Genomic DNA, 15,237 nt, shown 5'->3' on the forward strand with positions numbered 1-15,237 from the left:
TTCTCATTAAACTGAAAAAGAGGGCTGTGATAGCAGGGACAATTATACTCCTGAACGACTACAGGGGAGCAGCAACTGCCCCAGCCCTGGGAACCAGTCACCGGATGGGCACCATAGCCCGTCACCCCGGGCTGGCCCAGAGGAGAAACTCGCAGGCAGGCGGGCAGCCTGCATAGTCCCCACCAGTCTGAACTGGCCCTGGGGAGAAGGCAGCAGGTGGCCCCACTTCATCCAAGCCACCCCTCCCCTGAATCCCTTCACATCTTCCAGGCCCCTCCCCCAACTCCTGCACCCCCACGCCCTGCCCTAATCCCCCCAACTCCTGCTCTGACACCTGCACCTGTAACTCCTGCCCTGAGCCTCTCACCCCCCCCCACCCTGACTCCTGTACCCCCTCCACATCCCCAGCCTCCTGCCCTAATTTCCCCAGATCTCGAAGCCTCTTCCCAGACTCCTGCACCCCCCACGCCACCGGCCCCCTGCCTACTGGACCCAAGCAATGCCAGGTAAATCTTCTAGCATACAGCAAGACCTTGCCATCTGCGGTTTTGCTGTTTGTGGTTTCACTTGGTGTGCTGCACCACACCGCACAAGCACATGATGCTACTTACTGATGCTCTGTCAGTGCATTCTGGTAAAAAAGTTACAATTGGTAAAGTATCACTTGTGGCATCAAAAAGAAAAGTGTTGCAGACAATGGTCATGAAGCTAAGAAGGGAAAAAAGTGATGACTTTAATCCGGAATTATTGGAAAAGCTTGCAAATGGTTATAGTGCAACCTCAGTAGCTAAAATATATGGCATTAATGAGTCTACTCTGTGTTATATTAAAAAGGGAAAAACATAAGAGACAGCGTTGCTGCAAGTACACCTCTTCTGCAAAAAGGGGCCATGGCTGAGTCGTGATCCCATAATTGAAAAAGGGAAAAGGCATTAAGCATTTGGACTGAAGACATAGCACAGAAACAACCACCTGTGAATGGTGCTGTAATTCAAGAAAAGGCTTTGAGTGTGCAAAAGCATTTTGGTCAAGCATCAGGTGGCAAGGGGGGAAGTCATGCAGTGTCATTCACCGCAAGTAAGGTGGTGGTTTGACAAATTTAAAGAGGCACAGTTTACATAATGTGAAGTTAACATGGGAATCGGCATTGGCAGACCATAAAGCAGCATGGGATTATCCCTCACAGCTTCTTAAAATGAATGAGGAAAAGGGTTATGTGCCCCAATAAGTTTTCAATGCAGATGAAACCACCTTGTTTTAGAAAAGGATGCTCACATTTCCAAGGCGAAAGAACAGCTTTGGGCTTCAAGGCAGCAAAAGACAGGTTAATTCTTCTCCTCTGTGGTAACGCTCCTCTGTAGTCACAGCTGTTTCATCCATGAAGCAGATGGTTCAAAGGGCTGCCCTTCAAATTGCTACCCATATTGGACAATGACTCTGACATAAAACACAACTTCCTTCATTCAGCCTCTCGATCTGGATGTGATTACAGTAAACTTCCGATAATCCGGCACCTTTAGGACCCAGGGGGTGCCGGATTATCAGATTTGCCAGACTATCGGAAGGGGGGGCTATGAGGGGTCTGGAGTGGGGGAATGCCACCCCAGACACCTCATAGCCCCCCCTTCCGATAGTCCGGCTCTGCCCCAGGCGTCCCTGATTCAGCCGCTGCTGGTCAGTTTCAGCAGCGGCTGAATCGGGGACGCCTGCAGCAGAGCAGCTGGAGTGCTGCCGGGTTGGTCCGGTAGCGCCGACCCTTGGCGCGGCAAGACCAACCCGACAGCACCCCAGCTGCTCTTGGGGACGCCTGGGGCAGAGCAGCTGGGGTGCTGCCGGGTTGGTCCCGCAGCACCGCTCCTCGCCTCGGCGCTACTGGACCAACCCGGCAACGCCCCAGTTGCTCTGTCCCAGGCATCTGGATTCAGCTGCTGTTGAAACTGACCAGTGGCTGACTCCAGGAAGACCAACCCAGCAGCACCCCAGCTGCTCTGTCCCAGGTGTACCCAAGTCAGCTGCTGCTGAAACTGATCAGGGGCTGATTCCAGGAAGCCCAGGGCAGAGCAACTCTGCCTCGGGCTTCCTGGAGTCAGCCACTGGTCAGTTTCAGCAGCGGCTGAATCGGGGACAGCTGGGGTGCTGCCGGGTTGGGTCCCGCAGCCCCGAGGGGCAGCGCTACGGGACCTACCCGGCAGCACTCCAGCTGCTCTGCCCCCGGCTTCCGGGATTCAGCCACTGGTCAGTTTTAGCAGCAGCTGAATCAGGGAAGCTGGGGGCAGAGCAGCTCCAATGGTCCGGCTGCCCGGAGCACTTCCGGGTTCCTGATGGTGCCGGATCATCAGGAGTGCCGGACCATCAGATGCCGGACCATCGGAGTTTTACTGTACTACTTTTATAGCCTATTATATCAGGCACACATTCGCTCAGATTCATAATGCACTGGAAGGTGATGAAATGCTTGATCTCAGGAAATGCTGGAAGGACGACAACATTGCTAACTACATCACTAACATAAGGGAGTCATCAACATCAATGCTTGTTGGAAGAAGTTGTGGAAAGGAGGTCTCAATGATATCACTGATCTCCCACTGGTCAATGAAGAGATTAAGAGGATTGTGAGACTAGCCCATGAAGTTAGAGGGGAGGTTTTTGAGGATATGGAGATAGAAAAAGTTAATCAAATTCAGAGGAACTGACTAATGAGGACTTAGCAGGAATTGTAACAAGTAGTGAAGATAAAGAGGAAAGGGAAGATGAGACAGAAAAACATGACTTAAATTTAGAAACGTTGGCGGATCTCTTCAGATGCAGCAAACAGCTCACTGACAAAATGTTTGAGTATGATCCCTCAATGGAGTGGAACTTGAAAATTAAAAGGGAAATTGAAGGTACGATGATGTAGTACCAGGAAATATTAAAGGAGTTAAAGAACAAGACTACACAGCTTCCCATCACAACTTTCCTTTGCAAACACATCCCTGTTAACACTCCCCTCCCACCGAAATCCTGGAGGAAAAAACTGTCAGAGTAAGATTTGCAGGAAGGAGTTCAAAGAACCATTTTGGGTGATTAGCTTTGAAGATGAAGTTGTTTTTCAGTATAGTTGGAAATCTATTGCTTTGAAGTTAAAGTTGTTTGCTGACCATGAAACAGCAGGCAATAAAACACTCATTTTGAACGTGTTGTTTTTGTGTCATGAACAACCCACGCCCACGCCAATATTCACGGATTTTGGCATTCAAACTTATCTCCAGAAAGTATCCCCCCACAAATGTAGAGGGCTTCTTTTAAACATAATGGTTAATAGCAACTCTGTTTTTTATTTTTGGTCTCCCAAACCATTATTTTTTGATAAAAAGACCTTATTAATTTCCTTCCTGAACATTTAAAGGAAGTGTGAAAAACAATCTAAAAATACGAACTAAAAAGGATAAGGGATTAAAATACTGCATTCTAGATGGCCACTTTCATTATTTCAAAACCCCAATCACAAAATATAATTGTTTGACATGCTCTGCCTAAAGAATGGCAGTATTTTGTGGCCATACTGACATTAGGGATGTAAAATCTAGCTTAACTGGCCAATGGATTAAACATATTGTTTAACCAATTAAATTAAATGGGAGCGTGCTGAGGGGAGGCCTGCAATGCCCCCAGACCCCGCCTGCAGTGGGCCAGGGTGCCCCACAGGCAGAGGCTGCTCTGGCATAGCAACTGGAGCAGACTCTGTTTGTGGGGCCCCCAGGCCCACTGTGAACACAGGCTGCTCCAGCAACACCAAAGCAGCATCTGCCTGAGGTGGGCCAGGGCTCCCTGCAGGTAGGGACTGCTCCAGCTGGGATGTCAGAGCAGTCCCTCCCTGCAGAGCACCTGGGCCCAACACATGCCAGAGCTGCACTGGAGCAGCCCCTGTCCAGGGCGCCCTTCCCCTCCTTCAGCAGGAGAGAAGCTACTCCAACCCCATTGGTTAACCGGTTAAATTTTCACATCAGGATGCAGGCAGCAGTGCATAGCCCAGGACTCCCCACTGGTGCTGGGGAGAGGGTGCTGGCAAGGTGGTGGCATTGTCCCTACTAAGGATGTTAAATATCGTGTATTTCACTAATCGAATAGTCAATGCATTTTTGTATCAACTATTCGATTAGTCGATAGGACAGCGCTGCCCCTGTGAAACATCGTGTTTCAAAGGGGCAGCGCCGCCTGGATCCCGGGATCAGCTGGAGACTCCAAGTGACCCCAGACTCCACATGGTGTTGCCACTTTGAAACACCATGACGGCATTTCAAAGGGCAGCACCACACAGCTGATCCCAGATTTAGCACCACATAGAGCCTGGGTCAGCTGGGGACTCCAAGGGACTCCGTGCGGTGCTACCCTTTTGAAGCGCCACTGCAGCGTTTCAAAGGGGCAGTGCCACCCAGCTGATCCCAGGTTTAGCGCCGCAGTGTTTCAAAGCAGCAGTGCCACACAGAGCCCAAGCTTCCTGCAGCGCTGCCACTTTAAAGTACCTCCCTTTTGTATCTGATAGAGACTGCAAGCGGGAGTGGGTGGGAGCGAGCTACTAGTCAACTATCCTGTCAACTATCCCATAAGCATTTGCTTATCGGATAGTTGACTAGTCCTTAACATCCCTAGTCCCTACTGAACCCCTTACTGCACCCCAACCCCTTGCCCCAGTCCTGAGTGCCCTTCCACATCCAAACTCCCTCTCAGAGCTTGCACACCACACTCCCCTCATGCACATGAACATTCTGGCCAGGTTCAGCTCCCTCCCACACTCCAAACCAATTTGACCCCAATTCACCAGCCCAAAGTCCGCAACCCTTCCTGCACCTCTATCCCCTGCCCCAGCCAGGAATAAGAAACTGGAATAAGAACAGTGTTAGGGTGAATCTTATAAATATTTCTGAAAGTTTGTTTGTTTGTCCCAAAAGATCTCCGCAATGGTAAGAGCTAGAAATACCAAATTTTGCACGGATACTCCTGATTTCCTAACTTAAATCACTGGATTGGTTATATCTCGAAATCAGTTCTCTCAGAGCCCCAGTTGGGCCCACTGATAATAAGCTTTTAGTAGCACCTGATCATAGGAATTTGCTGGACTCTTCAGTTAAGCGTGTCACATAAACTGCAACTACGAGATCCTTTCCCTATGATAACTGAAAAAGTACTAGATATGTTAATTTCTTAAAGTAATATATAAGAGAAAAGTATTTCCAAAAAATATGCTATGTTAATGTCATTGACGTAGTTCATTCATCACACTTTTCACTATATTTTCCCCAGGCGACGCCGGGTGTTTCTGCTAGTTTGTAATAAGCTTGAGTGAGTGTGAGAATTAACTATGTGTTTTCTGTTATTCTGAATTTGTAATCTACTTTGCTCTTCCTGTTTTCACTTGCAACCACTTAAATTCTACTGTTTGCACTTAATAAAATCACTTTTATTTACTATCGAGCTCAATGTAAACAGCTGTACCCTAGGGGAGCGATCAGTATGTATATCCTCTTTTCATTGTTAATGGAGACTTAAATACTTTATTTGGGGTTCTGATCGCATTTGGGGAGTGGTATCCCTAGAAGCTGGTCCCAAAATTGAATTTTCCTTGGACCTGAGCAGTTTGTCTGTATTGCTCCTCAGGGGGGAGGGTGATCTCAGCTCTGTACCTTGGCTGGGGGAGACCAGGTGAGCTCACCCAGAAGAACAGGGTGGGAGAAGCCCCACAGAGCAAGGAAGTGAGTGTCAGTGGCTGTGTCACCACTCCGGGAAGAACCCCCAAGGGATCTTTTGTGACCTATTAGTGTCCTACATAGTGTCCTATTTTATGTAGTTTTAAAATACAACCACCACACGAAACAATCTGTATTGGGAAAGTCTTATGAATTGTGCTGACACAGTAGAACAGGGGTGGGCAATAAAACGGTGGCAGTCCATCAGGGTTAGCACTGGTGGACCACTGCCACTATATTTACCTGTGCCTCTGCAAGTACCAATGATTGTAGCTCCTGTTGGCCAAGGATCACCATTCCTGGCCAGTGAGAGCTGCAGGACAACACACACTGGGACACTACTTCCCACAGCTCCCATCGGCAGGGAATAGCAATCCACAGCCAATAGGAGCTACAACCACCTATACCTGCGAAGGTGCAGGTAAACATAGCCGAGACACCCTGCCAGGGGCTAACCCTGGCAGACCAGATCTGACCTGTGGGCCAGTATTTGCCCACCCATGCTGTAGAAGGTAAAATGGGTATGGCAATAAATAGGACTCAGGACATCTGAATTAAATTGCTGCCTGCTCCTCCATAGATTTCCCGTGGGATTTTGGGTTAGTCACTTAATCTTTCTGTGCCTCAATTTCCAATTTTTCGTATGTGGCTTCCAGTTCTCCTGTGCTTTGCGTTGTGTTCTTAGAACATAAGCTTTCTGGGAAAGGGACTGTCTCTTACTATGCAGCTTCACATTGGGGCCCTGATGTTGACTATGTTAAAATAGTGTCTTATGGATTCAAACAACTTTTCACGTCTAGTATTATAAACTAAAAAGAAAGCCACAACAAAATGAGATTAAACTAAACTCACTGCTTCTTTCTTGAAAAAGAAGTGAATCAATACAAAACACTGTTTCTAACAGGAAGTAAGTTTCCTGTGCGCTCAGAACAGCCAAAAGCAAGCTCTTAATGTGCACGTTTCTCATCATACCTAACAAGGGCAGCACAGGCAAAATACTCTTGCTTAATAAAGCTGAGCTACTCTGTATTCAAGTAGATCATGTCAACTCAATAGTTTTGCCAAAATGGCATCTTACACTACTGAACTATCAGCATCCAAGGTCATGAAGGAAGTGCAGTCCTTACGTCCTTCAGTTCCCCCAGCTACTCCTCATAGCCCAAGGAATATAAGAATTCTGAAACAGTTGGGAGGGTGAGTAGAGAGTGTGAATATAGAGCAGCAACTCCCAAAGAAACACAGCCATCAGTAACGTCTTACTTCAAGGGCCTCTGTGCACTTCCTCTCAAAAAGAAGATTATTAAGCGGAATTGGCCAGACAGAAGGTGGACTAAGTAATGCTTAGTTAAACCAACAATGAACATTGCTCTCTTAAATCCAGCCTCAGATCAGAATTTTTTTAAGTCCAGAGGCTGATGTACAGAAAATGCACTTCCTGACCACCACACTGCTATTCTGCATATTTCTATAAAAGGGATGTATTTAACTCAAGACATGAAAGCAATTGTTGCTCTAGTTAAGTGATCACTAACACCTGCAGAAGTGGAAATTTTAGCTGTGTCATAACAAGTTTCAATACAGAACCATATTTATTTAACCTCCTCAGATGACATCCCGCTTGCACTTCCCCCAGGAACTGCATAAAATCTAGAGAGAGAAAATGGAGTTAAGGTTTTGTCTTTTAATATATTATTTTTGCAGCTAACTAGTTGAAACACTCAGTGTTCCTGAAATCACTTCATATCCTCTGTAAATAATTTCCCCATACAACAAGGTGACAAGGTGGAGTTTTTTCACCTCCATTTATGCAATGGTATAATACTCTATCTGAATTTTCAATTTCTTTGAAGATCCCTCTACTTTGCAGAAAGGAAGATTGTTAATTACAGTGATAATAGATCTGTAAACATACAGTTAAAAATGTAACTAAAAATCATGGCAGTTACATGAGCGCTGCAGGATCTGCAGTATAAAGCTTAAATAAGCTTTATACTGCAGAGCCCACAATAAAGCCACCTCCCTGGGAGCAAGGCTGGCAAGGGTTGCTGCCAGCCTTGCTCCCAGGAAGGACACTCCACTGTGGGCTCTGCAACTGGGTTCCTGGGGAGCCAGCACGTAACCTGTGGCAGGGGAGGACTGGCTGGGTCGGCCACAGGCAGGGGTTGCTCCTGTGGGGCTGGAGCACCCTGCTTCCTGGAGCAAGCAAGGAGTTACTCCAGCCCTTAAAAGTAAATCAAAACTATTGAGAGTGAGGCTTACTGGTTAACCTTTTGCATCCCTACAATAAAGCACACATTCTCTAAAAAGTTTTAAACTTTTCTAAAAATATTTATTTTCTAGCAGAGGGAAAGAAAAGAAATGGTTATTAAATGGTTATAGCAGACACCAATTTCCATGGTGACTTGACTGTGGAATATTTGTCCTTTTTTTCCTCTTCCTTCTTTACCCTATTCAGCTCAGATCCTAAATGCTGCTATATCCTGCTCTTCCTTTTCCCTGCAATTCTCTAATAGTTTGTTCTAGCTAAAGCGCAGCTTTCAAGAACCAGCAGGTTACAAACAGGTTTCAGGAGGGCCAGCATCAGGCTCCCTGGGCCTGTAGTCTTGCTGCCCTGCCACTGGGACTAAAGTCAAAGTCTGAACAACTGAGCTTTGAGGGGCTCTCTGTGGCTTATGGGCCCTGTGGTGTAGAACACCAAGCAACTGTCCTGCTTGGTACCCCTAACATGGGAACTGGCATTTTTAAATGCAGAAAAGAGTTAGGGAACAGATGCCGTAAAGGTTTTATAGCATATTGGGGGCGGGGAGGGCACCTTGGAAACAAAAAGGTTGAGAATTCCTGATCAAATAAGATGTAAGTTTATTAAGGCCACATTAATAAAAGACACGTATGCGTGTGCACACGTGCACGTGTGTGTGTGTGTGTGTGTGTGTGTGTGTGTGTGTGTGTGTGTGTACGTACGTACGTACTCCGGAAGGGTCTGCCGGCAACAGGCCAGCTGGGGCTGCAAGCAGCAGCAGCGACTTGGGTAAGCGGTGGGACAGAGCAGCTGGGGTGCTGCCAGGATGGTCCTACAGTGCCATGCCTCACCTGAGCGGTGCTGCAGGACCAATCCGACAGCACCCCAGCTGCTCTGCCCTGGCTTCCCCACGTCCACCGCTCATCAGTTTCAGCAGCAACGCGGAGTAGAGCAGCTGGGGTGCTGCCAGGCGCCAAGCAGGGGGGTGAGGGGCAGTCCTGCGGGACCAACCAGGCAGCACCCCAGCTGCTCTTCCCCAAGTCTGCCACTGGTCAGTTTCAGCAGCGGCAGCAGCAGACTTGGGGAAGTGGCGTGGAGCAGCTCCAATTGTCCAGCTGGCCGGAACACCTCCGGGTTCCAGTTGGTGCTGGACTATCAGGAGAGCCGGACCACTGGATGCCAGACAATTGGCGTTTTACTGTATATGTTTTAAAACAAAAAACCCCCTATAATTTCTGTCTCTCACGGTGTCCTGATTTAGCTCTTTTAAATGGCATATGCAAAAAGGGAAAGGAAGAGCCCTTCTCACAATCTAAAAAAGACAGCCTAAAAGCCCATTTTCTTATTCCTAAACTGTTTTTCTATTTTATAGTTGAAATATGTTTGCACAGACATATCAAAGAAATGATTAAATGAATGGGAATGCTTATTTTTAGTTTAATATTCTGTTTCTGTTAATACCTATTTAAAGCAAACACCTGAAACCTCCCAACAAATATGACAATCACCCAACAAGTCTGCCAACAAAACGAGAAGCTGAAGTCTACACTACTAATACGTCTAATAGTTTAAAACTAAAAAAGTAGAGAAAAAGTCCACACAAAACACACACATCACATTCCACAAGACATACACAATATAGTATCAAAAGAGGGAACAACCCATTAAAAATTCTTTGTAGGACATTTAACAATAACATAACCCAAGAGCTTCTGGAGAAGCAATGTATTGAGTTGAAGGATTTTTAAGAGTTACTAGTCCTCTCTCTCTGCCCCTGAAACAAGTAATAATTTCCTAGTAACCTTTTAAAGTTATAGGCACAAATATGGTTGTATGTGAAACTTGTAATTATGTAGTACAAAATACCACTGAAAAAAAGAACACAAATATTTTTCCATAAACTTTTTCCCCTCACCATCCTCCCACATACCCATATTCAACATACATAAAAGCACAAATACCATTTTTAAAAAAGATCCTATTTTATAGGAGAATTAAACTGACCAACAAAAACGCTCCAACAGCCATTTTGTCTCTAGCTTTTGGCTAGTGTCCCAAACTTGCCACTTTTATGTTTCAAATAAAGAAACATAATGTATTGGACAAACAAACAGAAAAGGTCACTTAAAAAACAAAACAAAAGAATTTTGGCCATGGCTTAAACTGACCCTTTTAATGTAGTTTGAGTCATCCTGCTGTATTCATATGTGCACTGTTATTCAAGATTCTATTTTGCTAAAGTGAGGTGGACCGCGTACTAATTTGCTGCCACAAGCTCCTTATTGTTAGCTTACTGTTAAGTGTTAAAATCAGTATGCCTGAGAACTTGGAACATAAGAATGGCCATACTGGCTCAGACCAAAGGTCCATTTAGCCCAGTAGCCTGCCTGCCAACAGTGGCCAGCACCAGGTGCCCCAGAAGGGGTGGACCGAAGACAATGATCAAGCGATTTGTCTTGTGCCATCCATTTCCAGCCTCTGACAGAGGCCAGGGACACCATTCCTACCCCCTGGCTAATAGCCTTTTATGGACCTAACCTCCACGAATTTATCTAGCTTCTCTTTAAATTCTGTTATAGTTCTAGCCTTCACAACCTTCTCTGGCAAGGAGTTCCACAGGTTGATTATGCGCTGTGTGAAGAAGAACTTTCGCTTATTAGTTTTAAACCTGCTACCCATTAATTTCATTTGGTGTCCTCTAGTCTTTATAGTATGGGCACTAATGAATAACTTTTCTTTATTCACCCTCTCCACATCACTCATGACTTTATATACCTCTATCATATCCCCCCTCAGTCTCCTCTTTTCCAAACTGAAAAGTCCCAGTCGCTTTAGCCTCTCTTTATATGGGACCTGTTCCAAACCCCTAATCATTTTAGTTGCCCTTTTCTGAACCCTTTCCAAGACCAAAATATCCCTACTGCTATATTCTTATTATTGGAGCATGGAATTACTATCTATAGTGATTCTATTGAACATGTTGATTCATTTAAGATTTTTATTTCATTTGATTCTACGTTATCTTTCACATATAGTGCCACTCCACCACCCACCCGGCCTGCTCTATCCTTCCGATATATTTTATATCCCGGTATGATTGTGTCCCACAGATTTTCCTCATTCCACCAGGTTTCTGTGATGCTTATTATGTCAATCGCCTCCTTTAATACCAGGTACTCTAGTTCACCCATCTTATTAGTCAAACTTCTAGCATTTGTGTAGAAGCACTTTAAAAATTTGCCACTGTTTATTTGTCTGCCCTTTCCTGATATATTAAATTCCTTTGTATGTGGTTGTTTGTCTGCTCTGCCCCCTTGTTTGTCCTCTCCCCTCCTCTCTTACTGACTACAGTCTAGAGAATCTCTATCAATGGATTCTCCTCTAAGAGAAATCTCCATCCAATTTACGTTCTTCTCCACACCAATCGGCTTTCCCCCATCTCCTAGTTTTAAAAACTGCTCTACAGGCCTTTTTAATGTTCAGTGCCAGCAGACTGGTTCCACCCTGGTTTAGGTGGAGCCCATCCTTCCTGTATAGGCTCCCCCTCTCCCAAAAGTGTCCCCAGTTCCTAATAAATCTAAACCCCTCCTCCCTACACCATCATCTCATCCACGCATTGAGACTCTGAAGCTCTGCATGCCTACCTGGCCCTGCGTGCGCAACTGGAAGCATTTCTGAGAATGCGACCATAGAGGTCCTGGATTTCAGTCTCTTTCCTAGCAACCTAAATTTGGCTTCCAGGATGTCTCTCCTACCCTTTCCTACATCATTGGTACATACATGTATCATGACCACTGGCTCCTCCCCAGCACTACACATAAGCCTATCTAGATGCCTTGAGGGATCCGCAACCTTCGCACCAGGCAGGCAAGTCACCGTACGGTTCTCCCGGTGATCACAAACCCAACTATCTATGTTTATAACAATCAAATTACCCACTACTAACGCCTGCCTCTTCCTAACAATTGGCATTCCCTCCCCTTCAGATGTATCCCTAGTGCAAGAGGATACCCCAACATCCTCTGGAAGGAGGGTCCCAACTATGGGATGGTTTCCCTCTGTTCCCATTGAATGCTCTGCTCCCCTGAGCCTTTCATCCTCCTTAAGAGCACTGGGAGTCTCAGACTGGAGGTGGGACAGTACTACAGTGTCCCGGAAAGTCTCATCAACATAGCTCTCTGCCTCCCTTAGCACCTCCAGTTCAGCCACCCTGGCCTCCAAAGCCCAAACTCAGTCTCTGAGAGTTAGGAGCTCCTTGCAACGGGAGCACACATACGCCACCAGCCCACAGGCCAGGTAATCACACATGTGTGGCGGCACGACAGGGTTCCCCCGACACCTGCACCCCCGTAGTGGCACGAACAGACTCCACCAGCCAGTAGAATATAGGGAGTTTATTGCTTCTCCAGGATACAGCACAGCAAAGATGTAATCTGGTTAGAGGGCAGGCCTAGGATGCCTCAGCCTCCCCCCCCCCCGAGATGAGGGAGACTGGGCCCCTAAATACCAGCCCATTGCTTAGGCTGCTTCCTCCATGATACCAGACAGAAACTCCCTAAGTCTCTTCCAGCCCTGTCCCCCAGCCAGGGGCTGCACTCCCCTTCCTTCCTTTGTTCCTCTCCCTGGAAGGTAACCGGTCGAACAGGTTACCTCCCTGTCCCATCAGCTACTCTGCTGGGCTGTGGTACAGACAGCAGCCAGTGGGGGTCACCCACAGCCCCAGCCTAGCAACCAGAATGGTACCAACACTACGTCACAACATGTTACACTCAACGCAATAAACAAGATAGCCCTCACTCTGCTGCTGGGCTTCTGTCTCCATTTTTCTTATGAATAAGTTTAATTAAAACTGGGCGTGTTTTTAAATGTCTGGAATATAATTATTATAAAAGTTATGTTTAAAGAAGGCCAGAAGCAACTAGCGCCCAGTGACTTAGGCCATGTCTACACTAAGGGCATTAAAGTTGCACAACTAAGTCACTTCAGCTATGCTAGTATATCACCATAAAGCAGAACAAAGTAAAAAGCACTTAGAGGGAAAAAAGCACCCTTTAAAATTTTTAAGAGGAAAACAGAAAGAAATAAACTCTGTCAATCAAGAGCCAAAGTATAATTAGGTAGGCTAAAAAAATAAGTTTGAAGATCACCTAGCCAAAAAACACAAAAACGAACAACAAAAAGAACCAGGAAACAATCAGTGGGGCCACTGGATGATCAAAGTGCTAACTGAGCACTCAAAGAAAATAAGGTTGTGGAGAAACTAGACAAATTCTTTGCCTCAGTCTTCATTGGAGAGGATGCAAGGGAGATTCACACAGATAAATGAAAGGAAATGTCTTAGAGTGAGGTGTCAATAGAGGAAGGCTTTAGAAAAAAAATGATCAGATGGTCAAGAATGTAACCCCATGCTCTGAATGTCCCTAGCTTCTGATTGCCAGAAACGAAGAGTGAACAGATCACTCAATGATTACCAGTTCTGTTCATTCTCTTTGAAGCACCTGGCACTGGATATTGTTGGAAGACAAGATCTGAGGTAGATGCATGATCCAATAAGGCTCTTCTTATGTACACAGTGCCTTCACCAATGTTTCTGGTCACTGTAGGTACTCAATCTCCCCAAGCAATGCTATCTAGATTAAGAGGAAGCATTCTTCCATTACTTTACTTGCATTTACACTAGGGATAGGTCTGCAGAGCAACAGCACTGGACCAGTGGTTCACATCCTGAGCACCAGAGCTGTGCCAACCTAAATGCTGTGTATAGACTAGACCTATTTCTAGAAAGCTCTACAATTTTCACATCCAACTTTTGAACCCTTTTTTATTCATGAGCATGTCAAACAGCTTAAAATTTGTGAGAGATATGCAGATGATGCACATCCACCACTGATTTAAACACGTTATGTTTTAGTGCCTATCTGCATCTTAATGTTTAAATGTTTCTGGCACTTTCATTTGTGTTGCATGTAGCTGATAGTTTACATGGAAGACAGAAAATCAACAGACCTTTTGAAGTCAATGAGATTGTTCCCACTAACTTCGGCAGAGCCAGGATATCACCCCAACCTTCATCTTCTCACTTCTTTGAGAACTTTCAATATAAAGATACTAACAAAAATTACGTCTGCTTGCTATTAGTTAATTAAGCTTCCCCAGTGCCTTAAATCCAGCAGTACTAGAAAATGTTAAACATCTCTCAAAAACTAGTAAACTTTTAGTATTTTCTTGATTCACTAATAGTGTTGTATGGGATAGAACAAAATGTTTCCAAGAACAGAGAAGAGACAGATGTATATTATCACAGAATCATAGAATCCTAGAGCTGGAAGAGACCTCAGGAGGTCAAGTCCAGCCCCTGCCCAAAGCAGGACCAATCCCAAATAAATCATCCCAGCCAGGGCGTTGTCAAGCGAAGACTTAAAAATCTTTAGGGATAGAGATTCCACCACCGCCCTAGGTAACCCATTCCAGTACTTCACCATCCTCCTAGTGAAATAGTTTTTCCTAATATCCAACCTAGACCACCTCCACTGTAATGTGAGACCATTGCTCCTTGTTCTGCCATCCTTCACTATGGAGAACAGCCTCTCTCCATCCTCTTTGGAACCTCCCTTCAGGAAGTTGAAGGCTGCTATCAAATCCCCCTTCACTCTTCTCTTCTGCAGACTAAATAAGCACAAATCCCTCAGCCTCTCCTCGTAGGTTATGTGCTCCAGCCCCCTAATCATTTTGGTTGCCCTCCGCTGAACCCTCTCCAATGCGTCCACATCCTTTCAGTAGTGTCAATATATTTCTACATTCATGAAATCTTAGCTCTGCATAGCTTCCAAGAAAGCAGTGTTGAGGATGAAGTCCTTAGAAAAAAACACCTCTATCACCCAAAAATCATGACTTATTTTGGAAAATAGACATTCTGTGAAAGTAATACTACCATCCATGGCAAGAGATAGTCACTGGGTCTGTCTATGGAAAAACAAAGAACATCTGTTTTTGGTTAAGTTGTTGCATCTGGTGCCTAAATAACAAAAATGAGGGCCACATTACAAAGGCCACAGACAAACTTGAAACATCCTGCAGCTTGTAACCCAGGATCAACTACTTAAGGAAAATGGCATCAGTATCAAATCATATAAGCTAAGTTTTATTCTCCTACTGAAATACACTGCATTTATAATATATGCATCATTTTGCAACTAGTGCTTTGCATTAGATCATGTTATGAAAACCAATGCATTTATAAGAAAGTGGAGAAAAATAATGTTTTGCTTACTC

General features: G+C 45.3%; 1 protein-coding gene across 5 annotated transcripts in view; it reads right to left on the minus strand.

Annotated features, from left to right (window-relative positions):
• RABGAP1L (RAB GTPase activating protein 1 like) overlaps nucleotides 1-15,237 on the minus strand; it is a 414,231-nt gene that overhangs the window by 385,593 nt on the left and 13,401 nt on the right. The window lies entirely within an intron of this gene.

Source organism: Pelodiscus sinensis, chromosome 9, assembly GCF_049634645.1.
Source record: "Pelodiscus sinensis isolate JC-2024 chromosome 9, ASM4963464v1, whole genome shotgun sequence".
In the NCBI taxonomy this organism is placed as follows: domain Eukaryota; kingdom Metazoa; phylum Chordata; order Testudines; family Trionychidae; genus Pelodiscus; species Pelodiscus sinensis.